The sequence below is a fragment of the Echeneis naucrates genome, chromosome 24 (genome assembly GCF_900963305.1).
Source record: "Echeneis naucrates chromosome 24, fEcheNa1.1, whole genome shotgun sequence".
Lineage (NCBI taxonomy): Eukaryota > Metazoa > Chordata > Actinopteri > Carangiformes > Echeneidae > Echeneis > Echeneis naucrates.
The window spans coordinates 15,164,618-15,176,732 of NC_042534.1; the positions used below are offsets into that span (position 1 = coordinate 15,164,618).

The 12,115-nt window shown below is 40.8% G+C and overlaps 1 protein-coding gene across 3 annotated transcripts in view; it reads left to right on the forward strand.

The window, feature by feature from the left end:
* The first annotated feature begins 702 nt into the window (after positions 1 to 702).
* Positions 703 to 12,115, forward strand: part of disp1 (dispatched homolog 1 (Drosophila)) — a 79,113-nt gene continuing 67,700 nt past the window's right edge. Inside the window, exons 1-2 of one of the 3 annotated variants that reach the window (XM_029496956.1) lie at positions 703 to 833; positions 2,530 to 2,612. The gene's annotated coding sequence lies outside the window, so the exon portion shown is untranslated. The remainder of the gene's footprint in view (positions 834 to 2,529; positions 2,613 to 12,115) is intronic. The other 2 variants (XM_029496958.1, XM_029496959.1) reach the window with 2 other exon arrangements.

Sequence of the window (12,115 nt, forward strand, 5' to 3'; positions counted from 1 at the left end):
CCCCGATGTACTGTCATGTAAAGCACATGTGAACAGCAGAGGGAAGCTAAAACCATTTGAAAGTCCTGTAATTTCTTGTGCTTTAGTTTAACATAATCCATCCACTTTAACCTATTATTCTTGGCTTGTTTTTGTCCTATCTCCTGAAATGCTTTTGTCAAGTCCCGAAAGAGGGAAAGACAAACTGAAATCATATTTCTGAAATACTGTGAAAATAAAAATCTAATATTAATATTTCAGTTCTGACATACACCCGATGGCTGATATTCCTTTCTTTATCAGTTCATCCGGTTACTTTCACAGTGTCTATTAAGTTTATTCTTCTTCACATCGCTAGTGTTCTTAGTTACCAATAGTTTAACTCATTTGTGAAAATGAGTAAAACCAATTTTTTTCTAAAATGAATATTGTAATGATTGTTATTTTCAAATGTTCTCTGGATATAGTGATATCTTTATCATGCATTACTCTGGCAACAATAATGTGAATGCGCAAAGAAAGTCTCGCTCTTTATGAATTAGTTATGACTTAAGAAGAGTGCAGAGCGGACAAGAAGAATGTAAAAATGACCAAGGAGACGGGGAGACGCTCGGGTACACTGTCCCCTCCTAGTGTCCTTCGAAGTTCCCTACACCTTTCCAGAAACCTCCCGAGTGCAAACAAGAACTCAGTGCGCAGCTGCTCACCCAACATGGTTTGATGCTTGTACAGTGGATACATCAGCATCCGGCGAGAAAAACTACCGCAGAGGACCGGGAACACTTTTGTTTTTGGCCTGGAAGTGCTCGCCGTGAGTCGCGTCGTGGCGTGCCGCCGGCCGGCTCTCACCGTGAGTGAGTATCCGGCGGGTTGTAGCAGAAAACAACTGAGGCAGCTCCATTGTGTCGCCAGCTGTTTTTGGTCAGGGGAGGGTTAGCTGGCTAGCGGCGGCACGCAGCTAACGCGAACTCGGCTAGCTCGGCGGCGGCGGCGGCGGCCGCGGCGGACTGGTTCGGGCGCTAGGACGAAGCCGAACGAGCGGAGTTCGGAGCTGCTTCTCTCCGCCTCTCTGCTGCCAGCGTGTTTTAAGTTGAGACGAGAGCTTGAGTGTTGGAGGTCAGAGCTAGCTTACACCCCGACAGGGTCAGCTGTTATTTGACATCAGGCCGAGGCTGAAATCAACGTCACCTTCGGCCGGTAATAGACTCAGCGACGTGTTTCAGCCTCAAACTGGCCTTTAAAACTCACAACAACAACAGAAACAACAGCTGCGTTCGACACACGCGCGACTCTCGCTAACACATTCACTATTTGTATTGTTGTTTCGCGAAAACACGTTTAAAACAGCATCTTAAGGTCAATCCTATCAGGCCGGTAGTGTTGTCCAAAGCAGTCCAAAGCAGGAAAAAAAAAATCCATATATTCTGTTGTAATCATCCAGAAAATGTGGGAGATGAATGAAAATGTCCAGCCCCCCCAGTTTAAAGAGAAGTTACTCAACTGATTTATTTGAACACCTGCATCTAGGAGTTGGTTGTTGTGTTTGCAGGGAGGGGAAGTGCCAATCAGGTCCATGTTACTGAAGCAATTATCTCTCTAACGCCAACAATGTCTCAGTCCCCTTTATCCCATACTCCTCATTGATCCATGTTCATCTTTTGTAATACCATTTGTAAGTTACAAATAAGAGACCATTCTGAATTAAATGTTCTGCTTTCCTCCTAACGCTCAACGTCACTTATATTGCTGGTACCAGGTCTTCTGCCACGGTTTTTGTTGTTAGTGCCTGCAGATACGCTATATTTAGGAATTAACAGTCACTAAGAGCAAACTAACCCTTTACTTTTTTTTTTAATGCCGTGATCTTGAACACCAGCATATTGGAAGTATCACTCAAGTTAGCTGCTGATTTTTAACTTAAATAGGAGCAGTAACTTACTTGCATAAATATTGAGAAGGTCTTAAATACCATGCACATTTGAGGGTTTTGTTTTGTGTCATTAGTTTGTTGTGAAAGTTTTTCCCTTACCAGCATTAGCAAACCAATCCTTTGCTAAAAGCGCCTCAACATCATATGAACATGACCAGCAGCTCTCGAGCAGGAGAAACTCTTTAGAAAGTGGGAAAAGAGATGCAAAGACCCCTGGATCAGTTGGTTGAACTGATGTATTTGGCTTCACCAGCAAAACAACCTAAATGCTAAAACAGTTGTTAATCAGCATCCGAGTAATATATATGTTCCTGTCTTGCAGTGTTTCCTTAATAAAGGCGCTAACCTGACATTGTCGAGCCCACTGTCTGGTCATCTTCCATCTGTACAAGGCATCACAGTCTTAACTTTCATAAGTTTCCATGTATTTTAAGACAAATTAAGCGTTATAGAAAGATTTTTCTGCTGAAATGCTACATCAGGGTTAGGGTTGCTTTGTTTAATGTAGGCCTCAGGTAAAATAAGACATATTAGATAAAGAGTTTCTGTTGGTCCACACTGTCCACACAGTTTTGCGCAACGTTTTTGAGTGATTTCTCTACGCTGCTCTCTTATCAAAGTTTCCCTGGAGGTTGCCTGGTGGGATCGCCACGTTGCCCGTAGAAACAGGAGGAAACACAGAGATTCATCCCAAGAATTTCCAGTAGGTATCTGGAGCAAACATTTCCCACACACAGCCACACCACTAATTAATATGTGACATGCACTGAATATACACCCACAGCTGAGGAAGGCACATTGACTAATTATACCTTGTTTGTTCCAATGCTGGAAGCAGCTTGAATAATTTTAGAGTGTGCTACCTGCATTTTATTGCTGGCTTTCCGAGATTTGCTGTAGTTAACCTATATAGCCTGAAGCTGGCCTTTTCCCTCTGCTACTTCCATTGCTTAACGTTTCCTGGCTATTTTAATCAAAGGCCACCAGGGGGCAGTGTCATGCTTGCCATTCCCCCAGTGGCACACACTGTCAGAGGTCTTTCTTGTGAGAGTCATGATGAGATTTCACGTTGGGTGAAATTCTAAATGTTAGCATTAGCAGAAGTTACAAACGCAAATCTTAAAACATGGAGGAACATATAGGTGAAATTTCTTGTTGTGATGTATTGGATTTAATATCAAAATTATGGTCGTATGAACTTCCAGGAAATTCGCCTTTAAGATTATACTATACTCTAGGTGCTTCTAACTGGTTGCCTTTTTTAATAGTGTGAGTCAAGAGTATGTAGAGTAAAGACAAATGTTGAAGAGGGAGAAATGTGTAATGATAAAGTAGCCAAGCACCATCAGCAGCACTGGATTCTTTTTTTTTTCTAATCAGCTGGAATTCTAAAGGCTTTAATTAGTAGTTTATAGTCAGCGATATTCTTATAGAATAACACCCAGTTTTAGTGCAGTTTACTTAAAATGGCTGTGTTGTGATTTGTATTTTTTTTTTTTTTTATGTAGCAGTAAACAAGATGAGGCTTATTCTCAGAACAGTGACTCGTTCACATTCAGCAATTTAAAAAGTAACTGCAGCCTGTAACAGGGCCAAGTCTGGACTGCTGATTGCCACAAATAAATGTGTCCCGCACGGAAATCTAGTGCTCTGATTGTGCCCGGCACACAGACTTTCTTTAAACTCAGATGCAGAATGCTTAGCTTTTTTCCATATTCCTCCTTCCCTGTCACCATCTCTATCTACTTCTTAAATCTATGCGTCCCACCCCTTCCCTGCCTCCCTCCCTCCTTCCTCAAATGTCTCTGAATCCCTGCATCCTGGCCTCCCTGCTCATATGAACAACTGGCGAGGACAGCTGGCTTTAACAGCTGCTTGTCATCTCATTTTTTGGCCTATCTCCATCTGGACAAGTTTTCCCATAGAGCAGCTCTTTTGTAAGCCAGTCATTCTGTTTCTAAATCAGTCCTTATGCTATCTTTGTGTCACCACCACTCAGCAAAAAAAGTACACTAAACCACTGTCCATTGTATTTTCTGATGCTGGAAGCTCTTGTGATGCCACTTTTCGCCCTTGTAACTTAGATCTGTCAGCAAAATCTGCCTCTTCCAATATAAGACATTCCCCATGGAATTAGTACCAGTTAACAAAAAATTCTATTTTCCACTTCAGCATCTGTTGTCTTATCAGTGTTCTTTTGTTTTCTTTTGCCTCCATTCATCATCATTACATTCTGCTGATGATGCCAGGATCCATCTCTGTTGCCTTAGAAAGAATCACATGTATCATTTGTGCCTTTAAATAGACTGATCTGAATCGTCTTTTGTCCGTTTGCTGGTAATGTGTAGTAATCTCTCTTGATTGTACCATCTGGCATTTAGTTGAGGAAAATGTTCCCAGTGTAGTGGCAGTAAAGCAGAGTGAGGTACTGCATGCACAGTCTGGGGGGAAAAAAAAAGTTTTACTTGGATGGAAGCCCGTCTTAACCTGCCTGCTTCTGCATTACCTCTGTTTCAATTTTAATCAAAAATAATGACAGCATTTGAACCAACTGTAACTGTAAATTCCCAGAGACTGGAGTTTGCAGTTGAGGGATTGAGCCATCAAATGGCTGTGAACTATGTGACCTTTCCTCTGGTTGTGGATGTGCAGTTGCTGGGATTGTAATTTATCTTGCCTTGTGACAGGCTCTATGCTCCACTCTCCCTCCTCTGGGTGGCACAGAGGTTAATCAGGCCCGGAGCTTGTTGCCACTGGAAGCATGACTGCACACTTGCTGTCTATAATTCAAACTGCTCCACTGCGTTCTTTGATGGTGAGCTGAAGGATGGAGATGCTGGTGGACCATGGCACCAGTATGCCTAATCTCAGTCTTTGTAGGAGACTGCCACACTGTATGGATTTGTCTTGTGGCGCTGACAGGCCACTGAGGGAGAGATGCCCCAACTCAGAGGCCTGTCAGGGACCTGGATTTAGATTTTTTCAGTCCGAGATAAATATTTTGCTTTCAGTGAGAGTGAAATCCAACAAGAGAACTCAAATTTCAAAGTTTAAGCACTGTTTCAATTCAACTGTGAAAAGATTTACTGTATAGAAAAGACACCAGTCAGTTTTGTGTCCATGCCCGTGTTATAGATTTGCGATATTCTATGCATATAATAGTTTGATCTCAAAGTGGTTGTTCACAGCAGTGGATGTGTGGTTGTATGAGGTATTCGTGTATAGCCCGTGTGTTACCTGCAGTAGGTTCAGATCAGTACGTTGCCAATTTGAAAAAGCAGCAGGACTATGTGCACAGAAGCTGAGCAATGTGGTCAGCAGAAAAAAACGTCATGTAGGCTCTTTAAAAATATGCCCACTTAAATAATTCTGATGTCCTTTTGCATGTGTCTAACTTCTCACACTTTCCTTTGGTACTGCACATATCTCTGCTAAACTACCGTGTTTATGTGCACAGACGCGCTGTATTACACCACAGCCACAGGTCAGCTGAGGGATTCCAATAAAGCTAAACATTACTCTGTTTTCCCAGCTGCTTCTCCGAATCTGACACACTGACTACGCATGACTACCTTGCACAACCTCATGTCAGGTAACCCAAAGTATCCCCTTGTAATTTCTCTCTATTTTGTCAGGCTTGGGTTCATTAAAATGGAAACTTGTATTAAAATATCAAAAACTGCAAACAAAACATGACTTCCCATTGCTGACGATTCTCTCTGACAAATCAGTAGCATTTGGTGTCTCACCTCACTTGAAACTTCAGGTGAATTGAAAGAAAAACTAAAAATCTGGGTAAATGCTCTAAAAGCTGCTCCAGCGTATGTGGGCAGCTAGGGGAGAATTGAGGACTGAAGTGATGTGAGCAAATATTTTCCTATTCTGCTTAGGAGTCATGCAGCAGATTTTTGATAGGTAACTGGGATCAGCCAGAGAAGAGCAAAATACAGAGATCAGGTCTCACTGAGATGTGAGCAATGAATGAGACACATCAGCTGATTTTTGCCTACACTGAGGAGATGATGGCAAACTATTCTAATAGAACAAGACTTCAAGACCTTTAGCTGTTTGGCTGTTTTTGAATACACAACCATTGTAATCCCCAAGTACACAGATACGTCTTTAAATAGATGATTGTGTTTGAATGCATTTTTTTTTTACTTTTTGCCAATAAAAAGTTTGATGTTTTTTAGTTTCAGGCAGCCACACAATAAGATCTGATAGATTCACTTGTTTGACCTGAAGAAAATATAAAGAATAAATTATGTAGAAGAACAAAGATGAGATACTCTGGGTGAAAACAATGAGGAGGTGCTAATGTTGGTAATGCTCAGTGTTTAACTATGAGTAAAAGTGATTTTCTGGTCATTAAGAAACAAATAAGATATAATTCACACTTTTATAGTAATGCGGGTCAAATTTACTGCCGCTTGTCCTGTTTCAAATTATATCCTCCATTAAATGAGTTGATAACACTGTTTAAAATGGAGATACCTGAAAAGGGAAGTGACTAAGAGCTAATCTATATCTGTCACATTTATCTTAAAACGGGGGGCAGCACATGAATACAAGAAAACAATGTAGTGCGTGAGCGAGTTTCACTTTCTCAGTGTGCTGAAAATAGATGTCTGAATCACCAGATAACTGTTTGAAATTGTTTTGACTACTGATGCTAGATTGGTCCACCAACTTCCTCTGCCACATGTGCACACAGACAGACACACACACATGCATGCTATGTAATGTAATGGGAGTTTACAGGAGGTTAAGTGTGGAGGCTCCAGCCAACACGCCCTTAATTTTTAAATAGAAGAATGAAGAGCCAAAGGCCTCATCTTTCTATTCCATTTTTCATTTATCCCTTAAATCAGCCTTGTTTTGTGAATTTCTTCTTGGCACAAATTTAAATATCTCACAGATGAGCTATTTGAAATGCTACTCAACTGTAAAGAGAGTTGCAGGCAAATACTTTGTGTTCAAGCCTGATCCTTATACTTTGTGATTGCACACCATTTTGGATGGTCGCTGAATTTAAGCTTTGGGCATGTGGAGGATCCCGTCAGGCAAACTTGAGCCTGAGCAGACAGAGGCATGGATCTTATCACTGCATTTACAGACCGTCCATTTCGTCAGCTCCTATCTCTGTCTGTATGGACCTCATAACTGAAAGCAGGCAGCCTGATAGGCCCTTTCCCTTTTGGCTCTCCGCCTTTAGATTAAAGAAATCGATAGCACCTGCTTCTCCCAAAAAAGAAAAAAAGCATATGTGAAATATTACAGCCTCTGGTCAGTGCACTCGTGCTTTCAGCTCTTTGACCTGAAAAGGGCCCCATGTGAGAAGAACGGTTCTGAGAAACAACCCCCTGTCTCTGTCTTTTGCATCACCAAGGTCCAGAGCCCTGCCGTATCGCTGCCTGCACTGCAGCTGTCACTGTTTGTATATTTGATATAGTGATGGATGCTGAAAAGGAACAGGTGTTGCATATTAGTGCCACTTTTTTTCCTGCACCCCTCAGAGAAAAGTGGACTGTAGTCGATGGAGTTGTCAGGGCGGATCAAAGTAATATATGGTGATCTGACTTTTAAACTGAGATTTGCTACAAGGCTTTACTCTCAGTTTTCCTGAGGAAGAAGGTGAGGCACAAAGCGGGAACATGAATTAATGTGGTTCAGGTGGACTGACCCCAAAGACACATCAGAAACACGGGAATGTCTTTGAACATCGACCCTTTTCTGTCCTGCTGTTTCTCCTCACTAAGTTTTATTGGTCTGTATTGAGTTTGAGGGACCATCAACTACAGATGGAAACTTTTCCATATTTGCGTTTGACATTTCTGTCTCTCAAATTTTCAGAAGAATTATATTCCACAGTTCTGTCTGATTATTTCCTGAATGATCCCCTAACTGCTGATTTTCTCTTTCTTACATAGAGTGCTCAGCAGCAATAAAACCAAATGGCACATAAATCTCAACACTGGATTCAAGCCTGCGTTATAGTGGGTCTTTGAGTTTACCTGTGCTTTCCTAACCTGTTACCAACATAACATATATTTTGTGATCTATTGCTCACCCATTTCCTGCACACACTTTTGTTGCTTAATATTTTACATCTTTGTGTGAACACGTTTTTAATCCCTTGCCCTGTACAGGCCTCTAGAGCATAGTTTGGCTCCCTACACCTCATCAGTCCTGGTTTGTGTGTGTGTGAGAGAGAGACTGAGATTCTGAGTGTAAGGGAGTGGGTTGCTTCACTGCATCTTTCCTTGGTTGTTTAACTCTGGACACAAATCCCCACAGACAGGGGCCTGGTTCCCCCTGCAGAGAACGGCCTCATTAGGATTTGTTGCACAAACTGGAGAATGTTGCCGGAGTGAGGGAGAAACATGGCCTTTTTCCTCTCAGGGCCATATGTTCCTCACTGTGACCTGACCCTGGAGCTCTGGGCCTTGTCGAATCACATTTGGCTCATATGCTTCCTGGTCAGGGGCTTGGTTACCCCTGGACCAGTCTCAAGCTCCCTCACCAAGGACTGCATGCTCAAAACTAGGCTTAAGGTCTGGATATGTAGGGAAGCTTGTTGAGGCAACATAGAGGGCTTGTGTTGCTATCACGAGACATGGAGTGAATATCTCTCTGTATGCATTTAAATCAAAGTGTCATGTTCAAGGTCTCTGCAGTGTGTAGACAGACTCATGTGGCTCATTTAAAGGCGTTATGTGGCTGGAAATGCAACGAGCACCTGGACTGCACATCAAAATGGGGTGGTGTTAGATAATAAGTTTTTCTGCTCCATAAACAGCACTGGCATTTGGTTTTGGAGTTTTTTGGGGGGGGAGGCATCACAGTCAGTTTTTCCTTACAAATCCTAAATGTGTAGAGTCGGATGGATCCTTCAAACACAAATTTTCCATAACTATCTTATATGCAAAGAAATCAATACATAATAACTAAGACATACATACAGACATACAACACAACAAACAGTTGGGAGAAAATACAGGTGGTTATTATCATTGTAATTTTAAAAAAAGACAAAATAGAATACAAGAATTAAAAGCATAAAAACATGCATGCATCAGTACATGTGAAATCAGCAGATAAACAGTGAAGGTGTGGTTAATTTCTTTTACATGTAGTTGTGCCTGTCATACATAGGAAACCCATTTTGACAATATCTTAGTACATTTATTCATTTGTAGGCAAAGTGAAAAGTTTGTTGTTTTTTTTTTCCCCTCATTGACCACCTCAATCCATTTCTTTATTGTCAGTGCGTCAGGAAGCAATCAGTGTGTGCTAATAGTTGTGTTTTTGGCTGGTGTCATTGTACTAAACAAATATTCCTTGATCATAAAGGTGCAATCAAGTCAAATGACTGATTCTTTGCATTACAGCATTAAAAAAGTATTGTTGAAAATTGTCACCAGCTTCCATCAAAAGTGCTCACATACAAACGAGTATAGTAAAATGGAATATTAATGCTGATTCATTCATTCATTCATCTTCAACCGCTTAGATGTTTCCGTGTCTCAGGGTTTCTGGAGCCAATCCCAGCTGACAGTGGGCGAGGTCGGGGTACACCCTGGACAGGTCACCAGTCCATCACAGGGCCAACACACAGAGACAGACAGAGACCAACAACCACTCACACTCAGACCTACAGACAGTTTAGACTCACCAGTCAATCCAAACCTGATGTCTGTGGATGGTGGGAGGAAACTGGAGTACCCAGAGGAAACCCACGTAAGCATGGGCAGAACATGCAAACTCCACACAAAAAGGTGCCAGGCCGTGACCTTCTTACTGTGGGGCATCAGGGCTAACCACTATACCACTATGCTGCCGTGCTGCCCTAATGCTGAATCAGAAGTCTTCAAAATCAGGCAAAATATTCCAAGCATCCTAGGGATTTTGAGTTAAAGTTCTTCTGGGTATAACCTGAGCCATACACCAATGCCAACAATCATTTGAAGTGTGAGCAGGGTTAGTTGTGTACAGCTGTTGAAATTGTGTCAGGTTAGTGTTCATCAGGTTTTGTACTGGAACATTAAATTGACAGACATTGGTCTGAGTCTTTTGCACTAGTGTTGAGAATATTAATGTTGACTTCCACTGTGTTAAGAACCTGTCCCAATAGATAATAGCCACCCAGTTCACTTTGAGCACATTCAGCAGTTTCTGTTGTATTAAAGGTTGGGAAAGATGCATTCTGCAGCGTGCATTTTATGTTAGATTGCAGATGTGTAAGTCACGTCATGATGTTAATGCACAGCATTTTTCATTATGTAGACAGGCCAACTCAATCTACTTCATGAGGATAGTTCACTTTATCGTTTTCTCTCTCAACCATCTCAGATTGATGTAATATTGTCAGTCATGTTTGGCATTGACAGTCTTTGGTCTGATTAAAAGGGGCGATAGTTAATGAAATGGCACAATGTCACCTTCAGCTGTGATTAACAAATGGAAAGAGCCAAAGTTTGATGTAGTGTGATACTGTAAATAATAATATTATGAAAAAATTGGCTGTCATGGATAGTAAGGGAACAACTGAACAGAGAAGTTGGCTGACTTATTTTAACTCAACTCTATTTTGTCTTCCATCCACCTTTCTGTTCCTCACTCCTCACAACGGATATAGTGAAGGTACCCTGAAGAGTTGCTCTCTTTCAGCCCATTAGTGTTGGATGGTTGAAAAGAGTTGTTCCCCCATAGGAACCTCTGTGAGCCAATGTTGAGTAATGCCGGACATGTGGAATATGTAACTCGCCACTGAGTCTCAACACCCAGACTCTGATTTCCAGCCGACTTTGTCTCAGTCACTTAGTGTAGATTTTTTTCCAAAAAAAGAAGGGAACGAGTTCAAAATGTTGAACCAGTTTTTTTCAACAGAGCTTCTATTCTGTTGTCTTTTCTGATTTTCCTGATGAAGAAAGTAATTTCCTGTTGGATTTTATGCCTTTTTTGTGTCCCTTTGAAGCAGTGGCTAAGTAAAGACCACATGTAAATCAGTCATCATTAGATCACCGACTGCATACAGTTCTAATGGTGTGACAAAGAATACAGGAATACAAGGTGAAAAAGAGTTCATTCCTGTTTTTCTGAACTCTGCTAAAGAATCAAGCAATGACATGTTTTACTGTCTGTGCTTGAAATTTTGTTGACTTTGGCATATAAAATTGGATCAATGTCCTGTTAGTCAGACTGTGATTATATTGATGGACAAATAAGGATCTTGCCAGCTGAATCAACAACAGGTATAGAGTACAGCTTGCCTTTGGATATAAAGTAGCTCTATATTTAATAATTTTTTGTTCTTGCTGGCCAGACCTTGTCTTAGTATCTACTTATCTGCTTCTGTTTGAGAAGCTGTTATAGGAGATTGCTTTAAAGGGCATGTTCTTCAAGTGCTGGTCATGAAAAAGAGAATGTGTTTTTTTTTTTTTTTTTTTTTTGCCACTATGACATATTTCTTAAATCATTTAGTTGTAATTTGAACATGACCCATCTTGTTTTGTTTTGCTTTGTTTTTTTTAAACCAGAAGAAACTATTATTGTAGGAGAAAATGGAGCTGAAGAGGAGTGAGGCTAAACCTGACCTGCTCTGCACTCTATCCTGATTTTGTGATACGGTCTTTCTATCAGTTCGTCCTCTGTTTTATGGTCTCTCTCCCTTGAAACGTATTAAGAAAGACTTGAGACTGAGACCATGAACTCATTAGGAAGATGTTTACTGGGCTAATAAATAAGGTGCAAAGTAGGACCGTTTTCAGACAAACTTCAACTTGCAATTTGACTTTAAAAAGCAAAAGCAATAAAGTTGGCCTGTGATGATGACTACATAGAATATAGCTTTAAGGGTTTTCAGCATTGGCCTCACTTTAAAGGCCTACGTTTACTTTCACTTTAATTCACAGTCTATGATATAACTTTTATCTCCTCTCCTTACTAAGTTAATGACAGTTTGCAAAAGTACAAGGATAAAAACAATGAGTCTGTTGAAGTAAACCAGTGAATAGTTTGGTTTTTATGTTTGCATTGTGGTTTTATCGTCCCTGACAGCCTCGTATTTAGCCTTTTCTTAGTAACCAGTTTTTTTCTTGAGAAATGTAAATGATTAAAAGAAACCTTGGGTTACTTGGTAATTACTGACATATTTAAGTCATAGAACAAAACTTTAAAATGTTTTGATCTTGTGTGAACCACACA